The 23,118-nt window shown below is 40.0% G+C and overlaps 2 long non-coding RNA genes across 2 annotated transcripts; one reads left to right on the plus strand and one right to left on the minus strand.

Moving 5' to 3' along the window:
- Nucleotides 1–6,604: 6,604 nt before the first annotated feature.
- On the minus strand, nt 6,605–9,919 carry LOC140143695 (uncharacterized). Its single transcript, XR_011857786.1, has 3 exons — nt 9,500–9,919; nt 7,887–7,954; nt 6,605–7,095 (listed from the first exon to the last, which is right to left on the minus strand). It is a non-coding gene; the product is annotated as an uncharacterized lncRNA (long non-coding RNA).
- A 272-nt stretch (nt 9,920–10,191) lies between these two features.
- On the plus strand, nt 10,192–14,998 carry LOC140143687 (uncharacterized). Its single transcript, XR_011857784.1, has 4 exons — nt 10,192–10,646; nt 12,412–12,534; nt 13,337–13,464; nt 14,551–14,998. It is a non-coding gene; the product is annotated as an uncharacterized lncRNA (long non-coding RNA).
- The last annotated feature ends 8,120 nt before the right edge of the window (nt 14,999–23,118 follow it).

The raw sequence follows: 23,118 nt of genomic DNA on the forward strand, positions 1-23,118 counted from the left end.
CGAGGGCCCGCAAAAGATACATCCGGCGGGCCCAAAGGGCCCGCAAAATTTGTGGCAATTTTTATCACTTACGGACTTGAGCTTACTGCAGAATTCAACAGTCATGCAACACCAACACATCGCCCGACTATATTGCATTCTAAATTCACATTTCGGGAGAATTGAAGTAAATTCAAGGCCAAAAACATTGTTATTTACTTAGATCTTTAATAATATAAGATAGTTATGATGTCAAAGTAGGTGTAATAACTCTGTTTTTTCACATAAAATCGGCCGATATTGTGTATTTTGATACTTCCGGGATAGCACAATACACCACTATAATACAGCAGGTCATGAATATTAATGAGGTTCTGTCACTGTGGCGGGTTTATAACAGCACTGCATGACTTTTGCATATTAAATCACTTTTGATTTTGATAAAATTGGAGATATAAAGGAAATGAAAAAAGACTGATTAACCGGGACTGATACTAATGACAATGTTTAAAAACAAATCAATTCAAAATAAAATAAAAACTTTTTTGGAAAAAAACAAAAACAAAACAGCATCATCTAAAAAGGTTGCTTGCCCTATTTCTTTTTCCTTTGGGCTTCTCTCTTTCTATTCTTTCTAGTACTTCTTTATGTATATTAATTAATTCCTAATTACTTAATTACTCCTTCTTGTTAAATGATCTATTCATTTGAATGTTAACATATGGGTTATTTGTTTCTTTATTTTCCTTAGGCTCCTACAGTTACTCACTTTTTTGTGGGGTCACATAGGTTAAAATCAATGGCCCAAAAATTTGTGAGGGCCCTCAAACATTTAAGATTTAAAATTCTGGCTTATTTTGAGGCCTGTATAACAATATATGTAACTTTTGTATTTTACATGTGGCTTTTATACCAAATATATTTCAACTTTAACTAAACATTACGCAGGGGGGGGGGGGTGCGGGGGGTGATCGCACCTCCCCAAATTTGCAAAAGTATACAAAAAGTCCCCAAATTTAAAAATTTGCGAAGGTAGCGAGGTTTTTTACGTTTTTTGGTCAAAAGGTCCAAATTTTGGGGAAGAGTCCACTTTTACAAAATCGCCCCCTTTGGAAAAAAAGTCCACTTTTTCAAAATCAGCACCCGCCCCAAAAAAATCCTGCGTGACGGGCTCATGCTCCACTGTTTCATATATTCCAATCTTTAGGGCCTAGTTGTCATTTGTCATTGATGCAGATCGATGTAGAAAGTATATTGTCTTAATTTGATGCTATATTCAAGAAAAATAAGGTAGGACACTATAAATTTAAGTATGTTTTGGAACACATTGATCATTCTGCTGCTGAGGAACATTCCTTCAAGCCAATCAATACAGTACAGTCCGTGCATTACATGCAGTTTCATTGTGCATACTGCCTTCGGTAACCTTTAACAATAGTTTTGACAAATATTGCTTACAGTAAATATTGCTTACACGAAGCCTAAAAATATTGCTTGAGTATGCCTTAGGTATGCCTAAGGTATGCTTAAGGTATGCTGTAAAAGTATGCCTTAATTATTGCTTATAAGGCATACAGTAAAATATAAGCAATATACAGTTATCATAAGCAATATATTGCTTATTTGTGTAAGCAATATATTGCTTTTTGTGTAAGCAATATATGCCTAAATATCAGAAACGAAGCCTTAATATATGCCTAAGGTATGCCTAAGGTATGCCTAAGGTATGCCTTAAAAATATGCCTTAAATATTGCTTATAAGGCATATGGATTTTAAGGCTTTGAAGCCTTCTTATATTGCTAGGTATATTGCTTAAATATGGCTTAAATTTTGGTAAGGGCATGCAGAACCCCGGTGCAGAACCGGCCGGGTAAGGGCTTGTGTTTTCAGACACAGACATGATCATGTAGGATTGTAGGCCCGGGCATGTAGGCCGAATGCAAGTTTTCATCTACCGTCAACTTAGTCAGGTATTAATTATGGATGATTATCCGAGAAATATCTTTGTCAAACGACCTGCATAGTTATGCATTGTATGCATGCCTGATCTGCAAGAAAGCTTATGCACAAGCATGCAATATTATCGGGTTTCTGATGCCTGGCCCTGAGAATACTGACTGCTGAGACTGATCATGCCGACATGGCCGAGGCCGCAGTGCAGTGTGTAAAAATCTTTACTCACAAAACTGAGTATAGGCTTCAGCTTATAATAAATTACTTTAAAAGGGAAAGGATTAGGGCCTATGAATATGATGTCATCTCGGATGTTTAATATGTGTTTGGCTGGCATTTTCGGTCGGGTAAACGGGTACCCGCCCGAGATTACATTACCCGGGTAGGAAATACCCTCCCCGGGTACCTGAATTAAAAAAAAAAAAAAAAAAATTTTTTTTTTTTTTTTTTTTTTTTTTTTTTTTTTCTGTTTTGTAGTGTCCCTGGACCTAGACCTAAATGCTAGGATCATTCATGGTTGACCTAAAAAAAAAAAAAAAAAAAAAAAATTCAAGATATTTTGTTATTTTTAATATGAAAATTGATAATTTGTATTCATGTCATAGTCTATTAATGATTTCAAAATGCATTCAAATTCAATACATTTTGAAATCATTAATAGACTATGACATGAATACAAATTATCAATTTTCATATTAAAAATAACAAAATATCTTGAAATTTTTTTTTTTTTTTTTTTTAGGTCAACCATGAATGATCCTGGCATTTAGGTCCAGAGACACTACAAAACCGAAAAAATAAAAACTTTTTTTTTTTTTTTTTCAGGTACCCGGTTACCCGCCCGAAAATTGCGGCGGGTACCCGGTACAAAATTACCCGAAAATGCCAGGCCTAGTCCAGACCGACTTGTTTTCAACAAAAATATTATTGCCATATTGGTGTCCATAGTTCTACCATTTACATGATTTAGCAACCTGTGATGTGGCAGTGAGTAGTACTAGATGTCAGTGACATGACTGCGCATTTCATTGCATTTGGGCGCAGCTTCAAGTTCAAATAGCTAGCGTACCATGAAATTGCTGGTGTACACCTGCACACGAGTAAGGACACCACATAGATTGCTGATGTGTAAGTGAAAATAGCCTCCACAATGCGTTGACATCACTGACACATGGGTGAAAAATATAGCCTAGGAGTACAGGACTCTTTTAAATTATACTAGGCCCCTATAGTGTCTGTGACTACTATATGGCATGTATGGCCTAGGCCTATATACATGATTTAATGTTAAAACTATGATATGTACGACTGCACAGCTAGGCCTGACATTTAGGCCTGCGACCGAAGGCTACTGAAATTCAAATGATTTTTGGAGTTCTTGTAGTAGTACATGTATGCCCTAATATGAAAGTAAAACTTGTGTCACAATCGTTGATCGTCGGCACCACGCTGGCGATTCGTTGCTTTTGCGATGCGGTGCGTTGCCGCACTACATCGTAAAATAAAGGTCCGTTCATACTACCACCGCATTTGCGATGCGTTGCTTTGCGATGCGGTGCGTTGTCGCACTGCATCGTACTGCAAGAACTGCATTGCGATATCGCAGTGAAGTTAAATACATTTTAACTTTGAGTGCGCGGCGAGTTGCGTTGAGTTGCGGTAAAAAGTAATCGATATATCGGCATCGCAAAGCAACGCATCGCAAATGCGATGCGGTGCGTTGTCGCACTGCATCGTACTGCAAAATACTGCATTGCGATATCGCAGTGAAGTTAAATACATTTTAACTTTGAGTGCGACGAGTTGCGTTGAGTTGCGGTAAAAAGTAATCGATATATCGGCATCGCAAAGCAACGCATCGCAAATGCGATGCGGTGCGTTGTCGCACTGCATCGTACTGCAAAATACTGCATTGCGATATCGCAATGAAGTTAAATACATTTTAACTTGGAAATCCGACGAGTTGCGTTGAGTTGCGGCAAAAGTAATCGATATATAGGCATCGCAAAGCAATGCATCGCAAATGCGATGGTAGTATGAACGAACCTTACTGCATTGCGATATCGCAATGAAGTTAAATACATTTTAACTTGGAAATGCGACGAGTTGCGTTGAGTTGCGGCAAAAGTAATCGATATATAGGCATCGCAAAGCAACGCGCCATCGCAAATGCGGTGGTAGTATGAACGAACCTTACTGCATTGCGATATCGCAATGAAGTTAAATACATTTTAACTTGGAAATGTGACGAGTTGCGTTGAGGTGCGGTAAAAAGTAATTGATATATCGGCATCGCAAAGCAACGCATCGCAAATTATGCGTTGGTGGTATGAACGGACCTTTAATGTGTGGGTACTGTGGATCTGGTCACAAGGATTTCTTCATTTCCCTTGAACTAATACCCAAAAAGTGAGCGCCTAAGTCTAAATACTAGAGCTAGCCTCAGCTAGGGCTAGGCCTATGTCACACCTTTTTATGGTACGGTACATCATGATCTTATCATGAAGGTCCGTTCATACTACCACCGCAAATTTGCGATGCGTTGCTTTATGATGCGGTGCGGTGTCAAGACTGCATCGTACTGCAAACGATATCGCAGTAAAGTTAAATACATTTTAATGTGATGTAGTATCAGGTAATTCAGGTTTATGATGGTATAACAATCTCAACTTGGGGATGAGGCTGTCAATCGGGTCACAGACCTTGAATATGTCAATTGCACAAGATACGGTATGTGTTTTAAGGGTTTAAAATGGAACTTCTAGCACTACACTATGCACTAGTGGTCAACTTGCATAAGTTGGTGGTGGTGCAATTCCACCCTTAGTAGCTTAGGTTCCGTCTTCTATCCTTTTTACGTGCCTGATGGATGGTCATATGTCTACGGAGCCCCCAAAGTGACATGAAAGAAAATAAAAATCTCCGACCCTGGGTTACTAAGCCGGGGCCCTGAGTTAGTATCGCGGACCCGAGTTACTAAGTGGGGGCCCCGAGTTACTATCTCGGACCCCGGGTTACTAAGTCGGGCCCCAAGTTACTTACTCGGTCTCCAAGTTACTAAGTCAGGGCCCCAAGTTACTAAGTAACTTGGGGCCCGACTTAGTAACCCGGCGTTTGAGATAGTAACTCGGGCCCTGACTTACTATCTCGGACCCCGAGTGACTGAGTCAAGGCCCGGTGTTACTAAGTTGTGGCCCCGAGTGACTAAGTCGGGCCCGAGTTACTAAAGCGTTGCCCTGAGTTACTAAGTCGGGGCCCGATTTAGTAACTCAGGGCCCCGAGTTACTAAGTCATGGCCCGAGTTACTAAGTTGGGGCTCATAGTAACAGCTGCCTCTTCATAAGTATGTATTCAAGACTCATTGTGTGACTGGTTCTGTGGTGCGAGCACTGAACTAAAATCTTGGTAGGGGTGTGCAGTGCAGAGTAGTCCCATTACATAACTTTAGGAACTGAATTCAGACAAAAAGGAGCATCTGAAGGGGTTGGAGTGTTGTTGTTTTTGTCACTTTGTATGATCAGGGAAGTGATGATATATTGTAAGAGAAGAGTCAATCTGGTCACAACATTAATGATTTCTTGCATAAAAGGCTACTTTTTCTTTGTTATTATTAGTGGTGCAGTTTGATCCGGTTGTGAAGTGTGCACTTTTTTATTGTTTATTTCTTAATCATAAAACTTAGAAAAAGATAAAAACAGGTGTTTTAATTCTTTTTTTTTTTTTTATTTCCCTGTACTTGGGACTGGTGGGGGGAAAAGACACACGACAGAGATGTAAGCCACGATAAAACTCCTGTGAAAGGCATGAAAATTCCACGAAAAAGAACCAAACCAAAACAAACCCAGGAAATTTCCGAAAACTTACATCTCTGGTACAAAGAGAATAACCACCAGCCCCTGCTCTTAATCAACTACTGCTCATACAATCAAATCACACATTATGAAAGTTATTTTAAAATTAAATACGGTACATGGAGATGATCTGTGTCCAGAAGAAAGTGAATGCACATGGCAAGAAGCACGGACAGCCAAAAAGCTGGGTAATGACAAACACAGATCAACCCAATAGTTGCATTGACATAATAATAAGGCTGGCATTTTTGATTTGGGCTCAAGGGTACCCGCCGAGATTACACTGCCCGGTACCGAAATTTAATTTTTTTTGGTTTTGCAGTGTCCCTGGACCTAGACCTAAATGCTGGGATCATTCATGGTTGACCCAAAAAAATTTGCACAATGTTTTGGGCATTTTTCAAATTCAATGCATTTTGATATCATTAATAGAGTATGACATGAAAACAAAGTATAAATTTTCATATTAAAAACACAAAACACCGTGCAAAAATTTTTTTTTTAGGTCAACCATGAATGATCCTAGCATTTAGGTCTAGGTCCAGGGACACTACAAAACCGAAAAAATAAATTACTTTTTTTGCAATTTTGGGTACCAGTTACCCGCCTAAAAATGCGCTGGGTACCCGGCAGTAAATTACCCAAAATGACACCCTACATAATAAACAACAAAATCATGAAGAGTAATCATTATTCATAAGAAAACAACACGCGCCAAGGTGTTTTAATTCTTGTGACTCTACATGCATTATGATTAAGTCATTACGATTCACAATGTATGGATGTAGAGTTACAAGAAATATAACACCTGTTTTTGTGACTGAACATCTACAATGGGATTGGTGGCAATTTTTTGGAATCTTTAATATAAAATCTGTAACTTCCGATTATGAGCATGAAATCTGCCATAGTCTTGTTGGACTTGGATTCGAGTCTAGACTCAGACACAAATGAATTCGGAAGTGGCTGACTGACCTGGATACAAATGGAATCGCTCTGACTCAGATGACTGAGATGAGGTGGACTTGGATAAAAATCTGACCCAATCTTTTATTTCATTTATTTTTGATGAACCCTGCAGGATACTGTTACTGTTAACATCAGTAAGGAAAACTACGGTATGAATTTCACTCCTGGAGGAATGTGAATTAAGAGTTACAAAATCGCTCTCTTAAACAATGATTGTGAATGTTACAATTGGTCTTTTTCATATTTTCAGTTCAGCAAAATGCCAGCACTCATTGCTTGCTAATCATTCATCTATTGTTGCTGTAGGCAAAACTTGTTATAGTTGAAATCCATCTTCTTGATCTGCAAAATAACAACAAAAAAAAAGAACGCTAAATCAATAAAAGTAAAGAATATTGATATGCAATCATGTACGGTATTACAGCATGTTGGCTTTCAAAATCGTAACACATTCCAATTTCAAAAGTTGTTGAAATAGGCATAAAAAATTGCTTGATTGGCGTAACCAGATGACCCATTTAGCTGAACTTTTCTTCTTTAAAAAAATTTAATTCATTTATTTTTCATTTTGCAAAAAAAAAAAAAAAAAAGTCAGGGTCGGGACTCTTTTGGGGTCGGTCGGGCTACGCCGATCAAACACTTTTTTAGGCCTCATGCGGAAGTGGTACGATGAGGCCTCATGAAGGCCCCTCATTTGAACAGTTAAAATGTTGTTGTTTTTGCACATGTAACAACACCATTCATGCATTTTACACTATTTTTGCCCATGATCAGGGTGAATATTGGTGGAAAGGAGCTCCTTGCACCATTTCTTTTTCTTTTCCTTTGCCCTCCAGATTTTCTCTTTCATTTTTTTTGTCAGAGGGGCAGTTTTTTCTTTCATTTTTGTCAGAAAGGTAGTTTTTTCTTCCATTTTTGTCAGGGGAAAAGCCCGGGCACTCTGCCCCCTCTGCGGGCATACTCGGCCTACATTGGTTATTTGGTTTACATTTTTGTCTTAATAAACACAAAACATTTTGGTCTAAATAACACAAAACTTATGACCTGTATGCATGACTTCCAGTGCAAAATTCAATATGGAAGTGATCATATCTTTCTCTCACAATGTTTTTTGTTGTTTAATTTGTACATACCTGATAATTGATTGTCATCTGAGTTGTGAAACTTCAAGTTGCTGAACACTATACAGTCATGTTGTGTACTGAAAAAACAAACAATACAAAACATTTAGTAGTCTTGGTTTATTTACATTTAGGCCTATTTTTAGAATTCATAAACATTGACCACAGGGCCGTAGCAAGGTTGAAAAATGTGGGGCGGCCATGACAATTGTGGGGCAGCCTAAATACAAATATATGCCCAAATTGAAATAAAGATATAAAGAAAAACATAACAAATTTCTCAAAAAGTGGGGCGGCCATGGCATCCCCGGCCGCCCCGCTTGCTACGGCCCTGATTGACCATAGTATTTTTTTTTACTTGCTTCAAGTTTGATAGTTTATAACATCAGTTGGGCCTACTTTCAGTGTGCCACCTCCAACAGACCACCATTGTATGTATGTGTACGCCTCTGCGGCTGAAGGATTAGGTTGGCGTGCATGCACGTATTTGTTCCATTAACCGCCCACCTACATAATTTGTAGTGACTTTACATCAAGCAAACTGATAATATTACATTATTAGTTCTGCCCATGCAAATCTGAAACATATGACACACCACGATGAATATTTTTGGGCCTTTATTTACATCTTCTTAGCCTAAGAAATGTAAAAAATCAGCACCCACCCAAAATGATTTTAAATGATTTTGTTAAGCGCCCTGGGCAATGGAACGAATCACGGTACCTGTGATTTGATAATTTGTTGCAATCACCAAAATGCGCACACTATTAAGACCCTACACCTTGAGTTTGGTGACCTGGTTTCAAAGAGTTCCAAATCAATTCAGAGCGGTGTTGCTCTGACGTATGAGAACAAAATACAATTGTTGGAGTGGTGCTGCACGGAAAGAGTGCCATTCAGAGTCATGCCACTGCCGCCAGTGGTGTGCCGCTCGGGCAGACAAGTACAAATGGCACGGTGAAGCGTCGTGCCGCTGAGCGGCAAAAAGTATGAAACCAGCATTAGGCGGAAAAATAAGACTCATATAGCTAGCATCCTGTTGGGCGCAGTGCTTACGCTAGTTGTTGTGTAAATGCAATGCGTTACTGGCGCACGCTTAATATTAAATGTAAATTTACACAAGCGTGAGTTGGGACTTTATTGACGCACGCAGTAACAAAACCCGAATAATTTCCGCCTTATATATAACTAGATTTCGCGGTTCTCGGGTTGGGTGGTTCTTGTGACTATCTCTCATTACCCAACACCCGTTACCCATAGGCCTACTTGCCCTGACCTTTTAAACTACTAATAGGCCTCTGCACGTGTGCCGTTTTGGAATCCGATGAGATGCACCTGCACGATTAACCACACTGTAATGCTTTCCGATGCTCGCACTACGCCCATGACGCCCGTGGGTATACTCCGCGCACTACGTGATAGCTCAGACGCGACACGCACCGCGAAAGCACGCGTTAGCGAAACCACAGCGCATGCGATAAGCGCGGACAGAGGGACGGACGGACGGACACGCCATGATTAATATTATGATGCCAGTATTAAACAAACCAGCAGTACAACCATACAACGCTTAACACTACAGTTGAAGTTGTGACAGTTCAGACTTCTGTCCGAGTAAACTTACCACAAACGGCACAAATCTCAGACTCAGTATTCACCCATTCATCTCTGGTATGTCAGGTTGCAGATGCCATTAATGTGCAGGGCGGTGGAGAAGTATTTTGACGATCAGGCTCATGTCGTACTCGTTTTACATTTTCAGGAGCACCTGCAGTTTTCAATACACATTTATGTGCATGTGTGTATAGCATGCATGCATTGCATGCATGCATGGTGCCATCCCCGGTTACGATATTTGTCCTTATCAAATATACGTAAAATTGAGCACTGTATATGCCCAAGTGGAGTCCAGGTGTGCCCACTTACTCAAAGTTTCTACATGCTTCATTGAAAGTCAAGAAAGATTAGTAAAAGTTATTTTTTTAGGGAAATTACATTCGAAATTTACATCTAAGCGAAAGACAAAATAAACTGAGCCAGCGCAGCATCGATCTTATATGCTTGAAAAATCCATATTCATGAAGTGACGTTTCATGACGTAGGGACAAATTCTACTGCTACACTCTATGCGCTATATTTTTGTCAGTCTCCGAACCGGCACAGAGAAGCGGCCGTGCGCATAGGTTAGGAGACTGACGGATTTAGTCTACGTTCAGCAATCCAATATTGGTGCGGTGAAAAATGCTAAAATATGAATATTTAGTAGATTTTGATTACGTCATTGCTTTCAGCTACTATTGTGCCCCATTCTTCGTTCATGAAGCTACCATGGGAATATAAAGACAAACGGAGCCCTGATTAAAGCCCGACATTTGGCTGATTTGGGTAGCTTTTGTTCGCTACACATAAAGCGAGCTTGAAAACAAACAGCTGAGTACCGATGCAGGGAATAAACCTCTTTGCCAGCAAATTTGGTAGCTGATGTTTAAAAAAAAATTTCTGATGCGTCCGCCATTAGTAGTTTTTACAATTTTCCCATTTTTAAACCAAAATAATCAACTTTGCACGATTTTTAGTCATCATGGTGAAACTTTTGTGGTTTTGTAACATATTGAGTCCATTGCACACCGTCAGATCGCAATATTTAACTTGATTTTGAGAAGGAAAGTTCGTCGCCACAGACCCCGCTCAGACCACAGTGACATGGATGCACTGACTATGCACAGCCTCGGCGTTCACGGTGCGGTGCAGTGGCACTGGTGGTAAACAATGTAAGTATAAAAGCTGAAGTTATTTCAATTATTTTCACGTGTAGTGTGCATGGTTTATAAGGCCATCTTTTACACCGTAAACAAGAGCAGTGTCGTGACTCATGACTGATTCACTCTTATATGTAGGCTAGGCCAGGCCCGGGATCAGGCCACGAAAAAACATCAGTCATATTAAACAACCTGTAATGCCTGTATCAATGACAATCGATTTGATATGGCATGCACGCAGTTGAGCGCCAGGCATTGCTGTCTAGATTTTAAAGCTGAGTGGTTGATGGTACGCGAATGATGGTACGCGAATGGTTGAATTTTCACAATACACTTGGGGTATATTCAAATAAGAGTTTCGGTTTTAAAATTCACGTTCAAATGCACGCCAAAGGCACTAATATTTGTACCTTTCTAAATCGTTTTAACACTTAATTCGCTGGCTGATTTTGTGAGATTCGCAGCGAGTAATATTTAGTGTCCATGCGCAGGGGCTATTTTAACGTGCCTCACTGTCACGTACGTGACGAGATAAAATATTTGTGCAGTGACAATTAACCATCCGTGTAGATATGCTTTATAGTAGACAATGTCAATGGTAGAGCCTTTCTTACGGTCACATTCAGGTAAAAATGTCAATTTCTTTATTTTTGAAACGCACTCTACTTCATCAACACTTTTATCTCATTGCACGAACGTGACGGTGAGGCACGCGTTAAAATAGCCCCTGCCATGGCGAGTGGAAAATCGCTCACTAGAAATTTTTTTTTTTTGGGGGGGCGAGCGGTGGCTGGGGACCGCTCACCAAAAAAAAGTTAAACGGCAAGGCCTGGGGTTCAATAATTATAGGTAATTATGAATGCGTATTACTTACTGCTCGAAAAATAATGCATATGCGCTGATGCTGATGCGTCTAATGCATGAGCCCCAAAGGGGGAAGACAAAATTAGACGAATCGACATCGGCGCAAGTGCATTATTTTGCCTAATTTCTCGAGCAATAGGGCCTAAGTAATATGTGTTTATTAATCTATTTCATACAGTGGCGTAGGGCCTACCGTGGCCGCTAACCCGGGGGCTGAAGAAAATTCAATTTTGCTGCCCCTTCCTCAACCGCCCGAAAAGGTTGACCCATTTTTTTTCCGGTTGTTTGAAAAAGTGAAGAGCAAAAAAAAAAAAAAGATTTCAGGTGCTAGCACACTAAAAGCAACACATTTTGATGTATAGCAACATTTTTCAAAAATTTGTATGCTTTATCAAATTTTTCTGCCTTTTTATTTATTAATTCTTTTTGCCACCCCTTTGTTTTTGTTTTTTGCCACCCCTGTTTTTGCAGCCCCTTTAATTTCGCTGCCCCCTGATTTTACCCTGGGGGGCTGGCACCCCCAAAGCCCCCCAAAATAAGCGCATGTCATACACGACAAGAAAAAAACACATAATTTTAACTTTTTTTATGTAACAAATTATCACTCAAAATGTTGGAAATTAGAACCAAATATAAACCCGCCCAAAAAATGAATCAATCCTATGTGACACGAACACGCATGAAACACTGCCGTAGACTACGCAGAATGCACAATATACACAATCAATGCATGTTTCATACTTTTCTGATTGGCTGCTTTGATAGGAGTGTATGAATGCTTTACGCTAGTTGTGCGTTGTGTAATGCAGGACTGGCGCATGATTATGTGAATTCTACGCGAGAAGTCTAGAGGCCCTCTTGTAAAACTTTTCTCCATTTTAAGATATTATTTCTTTTTAATTTCCCCAACTAGGTGATACTGATGTCAACTTGATGTGAACTGTACAGTTGCAGCAACTGCTTTCAGGAGATGGTGGCTTTTAATGAGAATGTATAGTGATGAACTCAACAGTACTACTGGTGCAACAAAAAGCTGGTATGTACAATGAGTAACCAGGGACTGCCTTTTGAGGAGAGTGACATTCATGCATTTAAATTGGGATGCAGACAACCCCGGACGGACAACATGATCTTTGAGGGCACCTTAAGTTTGTTCGGTTTTTTATAAGGTGGAACAAATAAGACTTGTAACAAGAAACAACATGGTATTGATATATATGTGTATGTAGAATGGCATGCACGCACTGCCATGCAGGTGGTCGCAAGCAATGCTTAAATCAAATGATATTTGTGCGAAATTGACAATCTCCAATGTTAAGGCGTAAGGCTTTTTTTGTGAAAATTTTTTGTCGCAAAATTTACAAGGCGGAAAAAAGCGGAATTTGACATTTGTAAAGCGGAAAATTTTGGGCTTTTTTTTATAGTTAGTCCTGACTCCCATCTCACACATGATGATGAGCTGATCATAGTTTAGCCTTTAGGCATGAATGGGCAAAATGCCAAATTGCAATATGTGTGCTACGTACACTACGGATGCACCACCATTGATTTTCAACACAACTCGCATGCCATACAAGTCACACACAGATGCAATGATCAAATTTTTATCTAAAAGGTGCGCAGTAACTCCTCAGCTTACTTTTGTGTGCAAATAAATGGTAAAACAATTTCCATAAATATATTTTGAATTGGTACCGTGCTTAGGCCTCCCATGTAACTCTGGGGCTTGCAGCATGGAGCAGCCCAATTTCAGAAACCTGGAGGCACAGTGAAACATGCTTGTTCTTGTAAAACGTTTCTCCATTTTAATATTTTGTTTCTTGAATTTTCCCAACTAGGTGATACCAGTGATGTCAACTTGATGTGAACTGTACAGTTACGTTGCAGCAACTGTTTTCAGGAGGTGGTGGCTTTTAATCAGAATGTATAGTGATGAACTCAACAGTACTGGTACAACAAAAAGCTGGTATGTACATGTACTATGATTAACCAGGGACTGCCTTTTGAGGAGAGTGAGAGCATTGCTCTCTACTGCTCTTCTTAAGGGGGTACTACACCCCTGCCCAATTCTGTGCATATTTTTGCATTTTTCTCAAAAATTATAGTGCATTTGTGACAAGTAAGATATGTATATTATAGGGGCAAGGACTACAACTACTGCACTGGAAATTTTATTTCAGCACAAACAACAGTTGTGGAGTTACAGTCAAAAATGAGGGAAAACCAGTATTTGATCAATAAATCAATAACTACTTGCCTTGAGTTGCTGAATTTTCAGTGCAGTAGTTGTACTCCTTGCCCCTATAATATACATATCTTACTTGTATCAAATGTGCTATAATTTTTGAGAAAAATGCAAAATTAGGCACCAAATTGGCCAGGGTGTAGTACCTTAAATCTGATATAGGAGAGTGATGTTTGACATGTGAAACAGCTCTCCTTGAAGGCTCATGAAGAGCTATTTATTGCTCTCCTTCAAGTTCCAAAAGACAATCCATGAGTAACTGCTATATTGGTTGATGAAAGGATTAGGCCATAAGGCCTGGCTTAGTAACTCAGGCCCCAAGATAGTAACTTCAAGCCCCAAGATAGTATCTGACTTAGTAGCATGGGCCCCTTATTTATAGTCAGGCCCAGGGTTATCACCACGCTGGACTGGGCTGTCTGGCACTCACTAAATTGGGTTTTTTTTAAAGTTTTTTTTTTTCATTTTTTTTTTTTTTAATATTTCCGGAAGTGGATGATGATATTTCATCATAAAAAGAGGAAGAAAATTTTTTTTTAGGGGGGTGGTACCCTCAAAGCCTATTCCCCGATCCCTAGCGTTCAACTAAAAAGATAGTGCGAGGCGCGAGAGCTTTGCTCGCTACGCTTTGCCTTCAATATTTTAACCAGTACTATTTGGGTCATGGTGACAACCCTGGTCAGGCCCGTGCTACTAATTCAGGCCCAAAGATATTTTTTCTTTCTATGTCACTTTTGGGGATCTGTAGGTTGTTCAATATTAAAATCTAAATATTTTAATTGATATTTTGGTTATTTTTCTTTACAGATGAAATATGAACTTCTTGGAAGGAACCACCTGCAGCAACAAGCTTAAGCAAGAGACAGGTAAATGCTCCATAGCAATCACCTGTGCCATATAGAATGTCGGCACTTCAACTAAAAATCAAGCGAATTTAACTTCGAGGGGAAAACTATCGACAGAAAAAGACATTGTCAACATATGGCTGTTACGGCCTACGCCTACCAATCAATTAGGTTTAGTGGACTAGCTAGCTGGTAGCCACTAGCCATCACTGTTAATTTGGAACATGTTTTACCACACAGTGGAACTCATAATATATAATTATGATAATGTGGACTACAATTAAGTCAACAAATACTGGACACAGTGGTAACTAGGCGAGTTAAAAAAAGGCGAGTTAAAAAAAAGGCGAGTTAAAGAAAAGGCAAGTTACCCCCCCCCCCCCAGAGATTAGGGTGTGTTTTTTTCAATTACCCCACAAAGTAAGCTAAAGATGAGTTACGGCAAAGCCATCAAGTCCAAATGGCGATTTACGACAACACGATCAAATCGGCGAGCTACAGTAATGCTATCAAGTCCTGTAAGAGAGTTACAGGAATGCCGTAATGATGAATGGAAAATGGCTTTCACTATAGAAAAATTATCAAATTTGTGTACATCGTGGCACATACTCTTTGCGTGGCTGTGCGTAGTAAGCAGTTGTACGCAGATAGCCTCGCTAATATGGACGCGTAGAGTAGCATTGTATGCGCGTGTAGTTAGCATGATTAGTTGCGGAGTAACAAGCGTAGTTGAATGTTCCACGATGTACACAAATTTAATATTTTTCTATAGTTGAGGTTCATGATGATGAGAAAAAATCCATTTTACCCTAAATCAAATTGTAATCTTAACTTGCTGATAAGACTTGCCATAACTTGCTGATGGGACTTGCCGTAAATTTTAACTCATCGATGGGACTTGGCGTAACTCGTCTGCCAAAAAAAATCTTAACTCAATGGCGAGACTTCCCGTATTCTCAGCAGGGATCAATCTTTAACCTCTGCAGGGACCAGGGGATATTAAACTTATCTGACTCGCCATTTTCTCTCGCTCTTACTCGCCCATTTTAACTTGCCAATAACTGTCCCCTTACCCTGTTAAGCTACGTTATGACTTTTGTACATGTATGTACCCATTTTACAGACTATGAATTATAGTAATAAATAAATAATAAATAACCTAGAAGAGAGGGATGTGGTGTAGGTTATACATGTACCTGTATGTACTAAACAGTGGACAATAATTAGATAATGTTAATTTTCAATTTTAGTGATCCTAGCATCCTCTTTTTATATCATTTTTAGGTAGATATCTCCCAAAAAAGGTTATTCCTAAAATTGCAGTTGATTCCGATTTTGCATTTGCGAGGTATGCATGATTATTTGTTGTAATTTTGTTCTGGTGTACCAGAACATAATTCAAATTTCATGATATTTCTGCTGAACAAATTAATCTGCAAGAAATTCTTTGTACATAAACATAATGTTGCCAGAGGTTTCCAGTGGTATAAAAATCTTTTTTTGAGAAAAGTGGGGGGTATGATGCTGTGGATCACAATCACAAAATGCCTTACTTCCAAAAGCAGCAATTTCAACTGCACTGACTACGGAGCCCCCAAAGTGACATGGAAGAAAAAAAATCGAGGTGCGGCTTAGTAACTTGGGTCCAAGATAGTAACTTCGGGTCCAAGAGTAACTTCGGGTCCGAGATAGTAAATTGGGGCCCTGACTAGTAGTTTGGGGACCCCGAGCTACTATTTCGGGGCACGAGTTACTATCTTGGGCACGAGTTACTAAGTTGGGCCCCAAGTTACTATCTTAGACCCCGAGTTACTAAGTCGGGCCTCGAATTACTATCTTGGACCCCGAGTTGCTATCTCAAGGCTATCTCAGCCCCCGTTTTTTTCTTCCATGTCACTTCGCGGGCTCTGTATAAATCAACACAGTCGAAACCTAGATTTCGCCTTGGTTTGCAAGAATCAAAATCCATCCTAGTCACTGCACTTACTGTATGATACAATGAGAGATTTTGATTCTCGCACCCGAATCTTACAAGAATCATTACGAGAATCGATTCTGTGATGCTCGTTGAAATCTAGGCCCTGACAGTGATGAGTGATGTACAATTTCATGAAAAGGTGTTCAGAATTGGCTAGGCCTCTTTGGTCATAGTTTATTAGGGTTGCAGATTGGACAAAAGTTGGGGACGTGGCAACTTTCAAAAATAAGTAAACTGAGTAATCTGGATATCAGGTACTTCATGTTAAAAGCAGTTTTATTTCCTCCAATTTTTTATTGATTTTTTTTTTTTTCAACTTTTCTTAGTGTATTTTTCAATTAAAATAAATTGATGTTTGTTTAAATCATATTGACCATATCAAGTTGTTATCCTTTTTGTATCAGTCATGTGTTAGAAAAATAAAATGAAAAGAAATATAACATGTGCGGTATCTGTGTGTTTTCAGGACTAATCAATATTTGATGTATTCGGTGATACGTTTTCCAGTAAAAAACACAAACTTGTAAATGTTAGAATTTATAAAATGAAACACAATTTTTCATTAAAAGAATTAAAATGTGCATGCCTTCTGGTACATCTTACCCCGGACTTTTACCCTCAATTTTGTTACCCCGGACTGGTTTTATTCCCCTTTTTAGAACCCAATATTTTTTGATCCCCCCACATTTTACACCCCCACCAAAGAAGTCATGAACACTCCCTAAGAACATAAGGTCATGAAGACGTGTTTACATGAAAAACTCTGCCAAAAAAGAAAAACGTTTTTAAATGTTGTCAAAATATTTGTATTTTTTTTTTAAGTTCAAAGTTGAATTTATTTATTAAAACGTTGAATGCCCTTTATATAAACCCGACTTTTTTGCGGTTGCTTTTGAGAAATCTTAATGAAGGCATAGGGCATAATTCTGCAATCAGTTTTGTTGAAATATTTAGAGACTGATATGAAACAACATCCCTGGACCCTGGTTGAAAGTACTAGGACTACAGCGTGATTTTTTTCTGGGTTTTGGGGAATCAGTTAAATTGAAAGTCGAGAGAACGGCATTTTGTGATTGGTTTTCTTTTTAACCAAAAAGTAAAAAAATAATTTTGCAAAAACAAGAAAGTCCCCAAATATCACAATTTGTGAGCGTAACAAGCCAAAATTCAAGTTTTTAACTTTTGGTCTAAATAAGGCCAAAAAAAAAAAAGTGTTTGTTTGCCCAGACACGACCGACCCAAAAAATCGAAAAACATCATACACTTTCTTTTTTTTACAATAATATAAAAAGAAAGAAAACAATGTTTTTTCCCCCCCAAAAAGCCAAATGACATTTGAAAATTCACATTCATGGCAATCACAGCTTTCATTTTTCCCATTTAGCCCTCCCCAACCATGCCAACAATATTTTACCATAAATCAACTTGCGCTACACATCGACATCAGCGCGCATGTATTATTTTTGTCTAATTTCTCTCCCAACAAGTAATACACGTTCATTAAAAGTTTGACACAATTAGTACAAAATGTAAGGCTGAATGTCGTATATTTTCTCTTACCCCACTTGCTACAACACATGTACAGATCTAACACAAAAAAAAAAAAAAAAAAAAAAAAAAAAAAACCATACCTACCCACTCCTTTCTACCCCATTTCTGGGCAAACAAACACTTTTTTTTTTTTTTTTTTAAGAAGGTCCAAATCCGGGGTCCAAATTTTAGGAAGAAAGTCCACTTTTCACAACCCCCCCTTGGAAAAAGGTCTACTAATAATGGTAATAAGAAGAATATTAAAGAATAAGAATGATAATGATTTGTGGCAATGAAAGTAAATTAAAAACAAAAATATTAAACTTAAAAAACTTAAACTGTTGCTTTTCCAAAATCCCGCAAAAATCAATTAATGCTGTCTATACACCGCTGGCTGTAGTTATGATTGTCCAGATTTCGACAATATGCAAGCTATGACGCAAGCTCATTACTTATTCATGACATAGTCTCCTCAACCCGGGCCTCAGCTGCAATCTTGGATCTTGGATGATATAACCTCCTAAATACTCCTGCGGAGTTTAAACTGGAGGTGTGGTGAGAGTGGGCTAATTTTTAAGGCGGCGTCGAGCAGTACAGTCATCTGTCAGGGAATTCTTGAAAGTAGCTATGGATGGTTGGATGATTGTAGTAGGTGGGAGAGAGTTCCAATCCTTGACAGTTCTTTGGAAAAATGAGTTAGCGTATGCGTCAGTCCTGGTCTGGTGAATTTGGAATTGGTTGTTGTGACCTCTTCTGGAACGGCTTATTTTAGGGGTGATGTAGTTGTTGTGGTTGATGTCCATCTGTCCGTTGAGGATCTTGTAGAAACAAGTCAGCCTCCCTTTACGGCGTCGGTCTTGAAGGAGCGGCCAGTTCAAGGTGTTTTTTAAAGCTGTGACACTGGTGTCCTTGCCATAGGTGTTAGTAACATATCTCGCCCTGCGTTTTGAACCTTTTCAAGATTTTTGATGTTTTTGGTTGTATAAGGATCCCAGGCGGCGGTGGCATAGTCGACATGTGGACGGACAAGGGTACTGAATAGTCTTTCTTTGATGGAGGATGAAGTGTCGTAGAAGTTCCTTCTCAGGAAGTTTAGAACCCGGAAGGCCTTTGTTTTGGCATGGTCAGTCTGTTTATTCCAGCGGAGGTCGTTTTGGATGGTGATTCCAAGGTATTGGCTACTGCTGGTTTCTTCCAGGTCGACGCCCATCATTTCATATGAGGTAGGGTCAGGATTTCTCCTCCTAGTGATACGCATGGTCTTACATTTGCTGGGATTGAATCTCATTCCCCACTTGGTGGACCAGGAAACCATTTTGTTCAGGTCGGTCTGGAAATCACGCTCGTCTTCGGGAGATCTGATGGTCTTGTAGATAAGGCAGTCATCCGCGAAGAGTCTTGTTGTGCTATTCACTCCATCTTGGATGTCATTAATATGAAGGAGGAAGAGGTGAGGTCCCAGGACCGTGCCTTGTGGAGTTCCGCTGAGAACAGGTACCCATTCGGAGGATTTTCCGTTTACGACAACCCTTTGGAATCTTTTTGTGAGGAAGGAGGAAACCCAGTTCTTGGTCGCAGAGCGGATACCGTAGAAGTCTAATTTGATGAGCAGTCTATGATGTGGGATTACGTCAAAAGCTTTTGAAAAGTCTAGGATGCCCATGTCTGTAGTAAGTCCGTCGTCAAGGTGCTTGGTAAGGTCGTTGGTTGTCAAGATCAGTTGAGACTCACATGATCTGGCCTTGCGAAATGCGTGCTGGTTGTCGGATAAGATGTTCCACCTGGAAAGATGTCTCATCAGGTTACTGTCGACAATGTGTTCCAGTAGTTTACAGCAGGTACATGTGAGCGAAACTGGTCTGTAGTTCGCCGGATCAGTAGTGGCGCCTTTTTGTAAATTGGTGTGATATTTGCTTTCCTCCAGTCTAGCGGTAAATCCCTGTATCCAGAGATTGCTGAAACAAGTGCTGAAGGATTGGTGCCAGGTCAACTGCTGCCATTTTCAGCGCTTGGTTTGGGATCATATCTGGTCCGATGGCTTTGGACACATCAATGTTCAGTAGGAGCTTTGTGACGCCCTCTAGATCAACAGCAATTGGAGGCATCTCAGGGTAACTTTCGCCAGACATTGAAGGCATGGAGTGTGGGTCCAAGTTTTCCTTGGTGAAGACGCTCTCGAACTGATCAGCTAATGCTTGAGCCTTATCCTGGTCGTCTGTAAGTAGTTTGTTATTAACTTTCAGCGGCTGGATACCAGTGTTGTCTTTCCTGCGGGCTCGGATGTAACGCCAAAAAGTTTTTGAGTTGTCCGACTCCATAATGTCATTTACATAGTCTCTATGGGCTTTTCTAATAGCCCTGTCAACTTGTTTCATGGTGGTGTTAAACTTGGCCCAGTCACCTTTTTTACCAGAGTTCTTTGCCTTGTTGTAATGCTTTTCTTTCTTACTGCAGAGTCTTTTTAACTTTGAAGAAAACCACGGTGGCCTTGAATTTCCCTTGACCAATTTGTGGGGAACAATCTCAGAAACTATACTGCAAAGTGAATCACGGAACCAACTCCAGTTCTCCTCCACAGTCTTAGATTCAGGTGTGCGTTCAAAGTAGTCATTCTGCATCTCATTCACCTTTGATTTAAAGTCCTCCGGCTCAACATTCCTCCACAGAAGAATATTACGGGGTGGTTTTTGGGAGAGTCTCGTCTTAGTGGCAACTCTTGCCTGGACGATGCTGTGATCGCTGATTCCTGCCAATGGTTTAACATCAGAGATCAGTGAAGGATGTGTCGTTATCAGCAGATCCAGGGTATTTTCAGTACCGTTCGCATCACGTCGAGTAGGGAAGGTTACCATTTGCGTCAGGTGGTTGTCATTTATGAAGTGCATTAGCGATCTCTGTAAGCAGCCTCCAGTTTCGGTGGTCTCTCCAAGTTCCCAGGTAAGACCAGGTACGTTAAAATCACCGCCAAGGATAATGTGGGGTGACTTAACCGTGCTGTTGATCTTAGTCAAGCTTTCATTCAGGTTCACAATACTGGTAGCAGTTTTTTCGCTCGGTGGGCGATAAAAGGCACCAATAAGGAATGTTTGGTCATTCAACGAAGCTTCACACCACAAAGATTCAATATCAGCATGGGAGAGGTCCTTTCGTTCGAAGCAAGGGATATCTTTATTGACCGCAATAAAGACTCCACCTCCATGTGTATTTCTGTCCTTTCTGAAGACTTGAAGGTGACCCGGGAAGATCTCAGCAGAGGCAATACTATCTTCTAACCAGGATTCAGATCCAATTAAGATGTCAGATTTCTCATTCAGGGCAAGAGTTTCAAGGACGGCAGTCTTACCTTTGACACTTCGGCAGTTAACAATAGTCACATTTAGGCTACCAAGTGATTTTCCAGGTGTTGCAGATCTCGGTTTAGCACACCTAGATTTCTTGGTACTAGAGTTAGATTTGCTTTGATTCATTTCACCAAAAAGTTTTCTAGGTTGGTCTTTGTTTGCAAAAGGTGGTAGGCTAGGACACATAGTCTCTGGTATGGATGATTTCAGCCGACCATCATGCGAGTTCTGACCCACATGCTTTCCATTTTTACGCACAACATTCCAGCCCTCGGATGTCTTTCTGATCCTAGTAGGAGTGACTACAGGGACAGGGTTGTTATGGGACACATGTTTGCCATTTTTCCGCACAACATTCCAGCCATCAGATGTCTTTCTGATTCTAGTCGGTGTAACTACAGGGACCGAGTTCTTGGTCGGCGAATGAATTGTGTGATTTGGGTGCTGGACATCTGGGCAGTCAGATTTGGTCACACATTTCCATATCTCAGTGTCCAGCTTCAAGAGTTTAAGCGGACGTACTTTACATGTAGGAGCAGTAAATGTCTTATTTGGACTGGAAGTGTCAATAGGGCTTGGTCTTGAGGCCCGTAAATCAGGTAATCTCACCTCATTTGCCTCGCCGAGGTCCGACAGGCTACTAAAAGGATTACTCAAGTCAATGGATTCAACAGATGAGTTGAAAAAAGTGGAATTTGTAATGTTCACAACACTACAGGCTGGGCATATCCACACTGCATCAGGATGGTTTGTGTGGAAATTCAAAGTATCATCTGAAACTTCCGAGCAGTTGTTATGGAACCAACTTTCACAGTATGAACACTGAATACAATCTGTCTTGACAGCATAGTTACAGATGCCGCATGGCCATTTTGGTTTCCTACCTTTTCGTCGACGTCGAATGGGGTCTACGATGGTGGGTTGATCAAGTCTATCGTGGTGGGTACCACCACTACTACTACCCGTTGTTGGAGGGCCTGGGTTCAGGCTGATGTCGCCAGCCAGAAGGTTTGTCACAATCAGCAGCGGAAGGCTACCTCTAGGGTAACCCAAAAAGGAGTTGAGTTTGTCTTGAGGCCACACCCAGGATAGGGTTTACTTGCACATGAGTTTGAGATAACATACATCGTACGCGAGTTCACAACATTGGTTTCAAAATTTGGCAAGGTTGGAGCAAACGGGTTAAAACTGAAGTTACATGAAGTTGGGGAAATCGGATCAAAAGTAGCATCGAAAAATGGAATAATCCTACCATTCATGCAGTGATGATTAGAATAATCTCGGCTGGTATACTGATAAAAACATGTGGCAATGCAGATAATAATACGTAAATTTGTTGTCATGCAAGTCTTCGTCTTCCGTGTTTTCCCTCTGGTTAAAAACATGGTGGCAACGTAAGGTTAAAAGGTCAGCCTCGTCCTCCTCGAACAACAATTTAGCTAAAGTTTATACAGTTAAAATTTTTAGAAAAGTACACACGTTAAAAACTATCAAAACTTGCGGTTTATCTGTGACATCAAAAATCTTCTAAAATGTAGGCACTTGGAAGAGCAGTAGGTAGAAAAACCGCTGTGGGCGTTGGCTAACTCCGGTCCGGTTGCAATGCTGTTGTTGATACACGTATCCAGGGCCAAGGCTTCCAAATCCAAGTGGCGCGAAAATTAAAGTCCATAAAAATCAC

This window comes from Amphiura filiformis, unplaced genomic scaffold, assembly GCF_039555335.1.
Source record: "Amphiura filiformis unplaced genomic scaffold, Afil_fr2py scaffold_25, whole genome shotgun sequence".
NCBI classification, from domain to species: Eukaryota; Metazoa; Echinodermata; class Ophiuroidea; order Amphilepidida; family Amphiuridae; genus Amphiura; species Amphiura filiformis.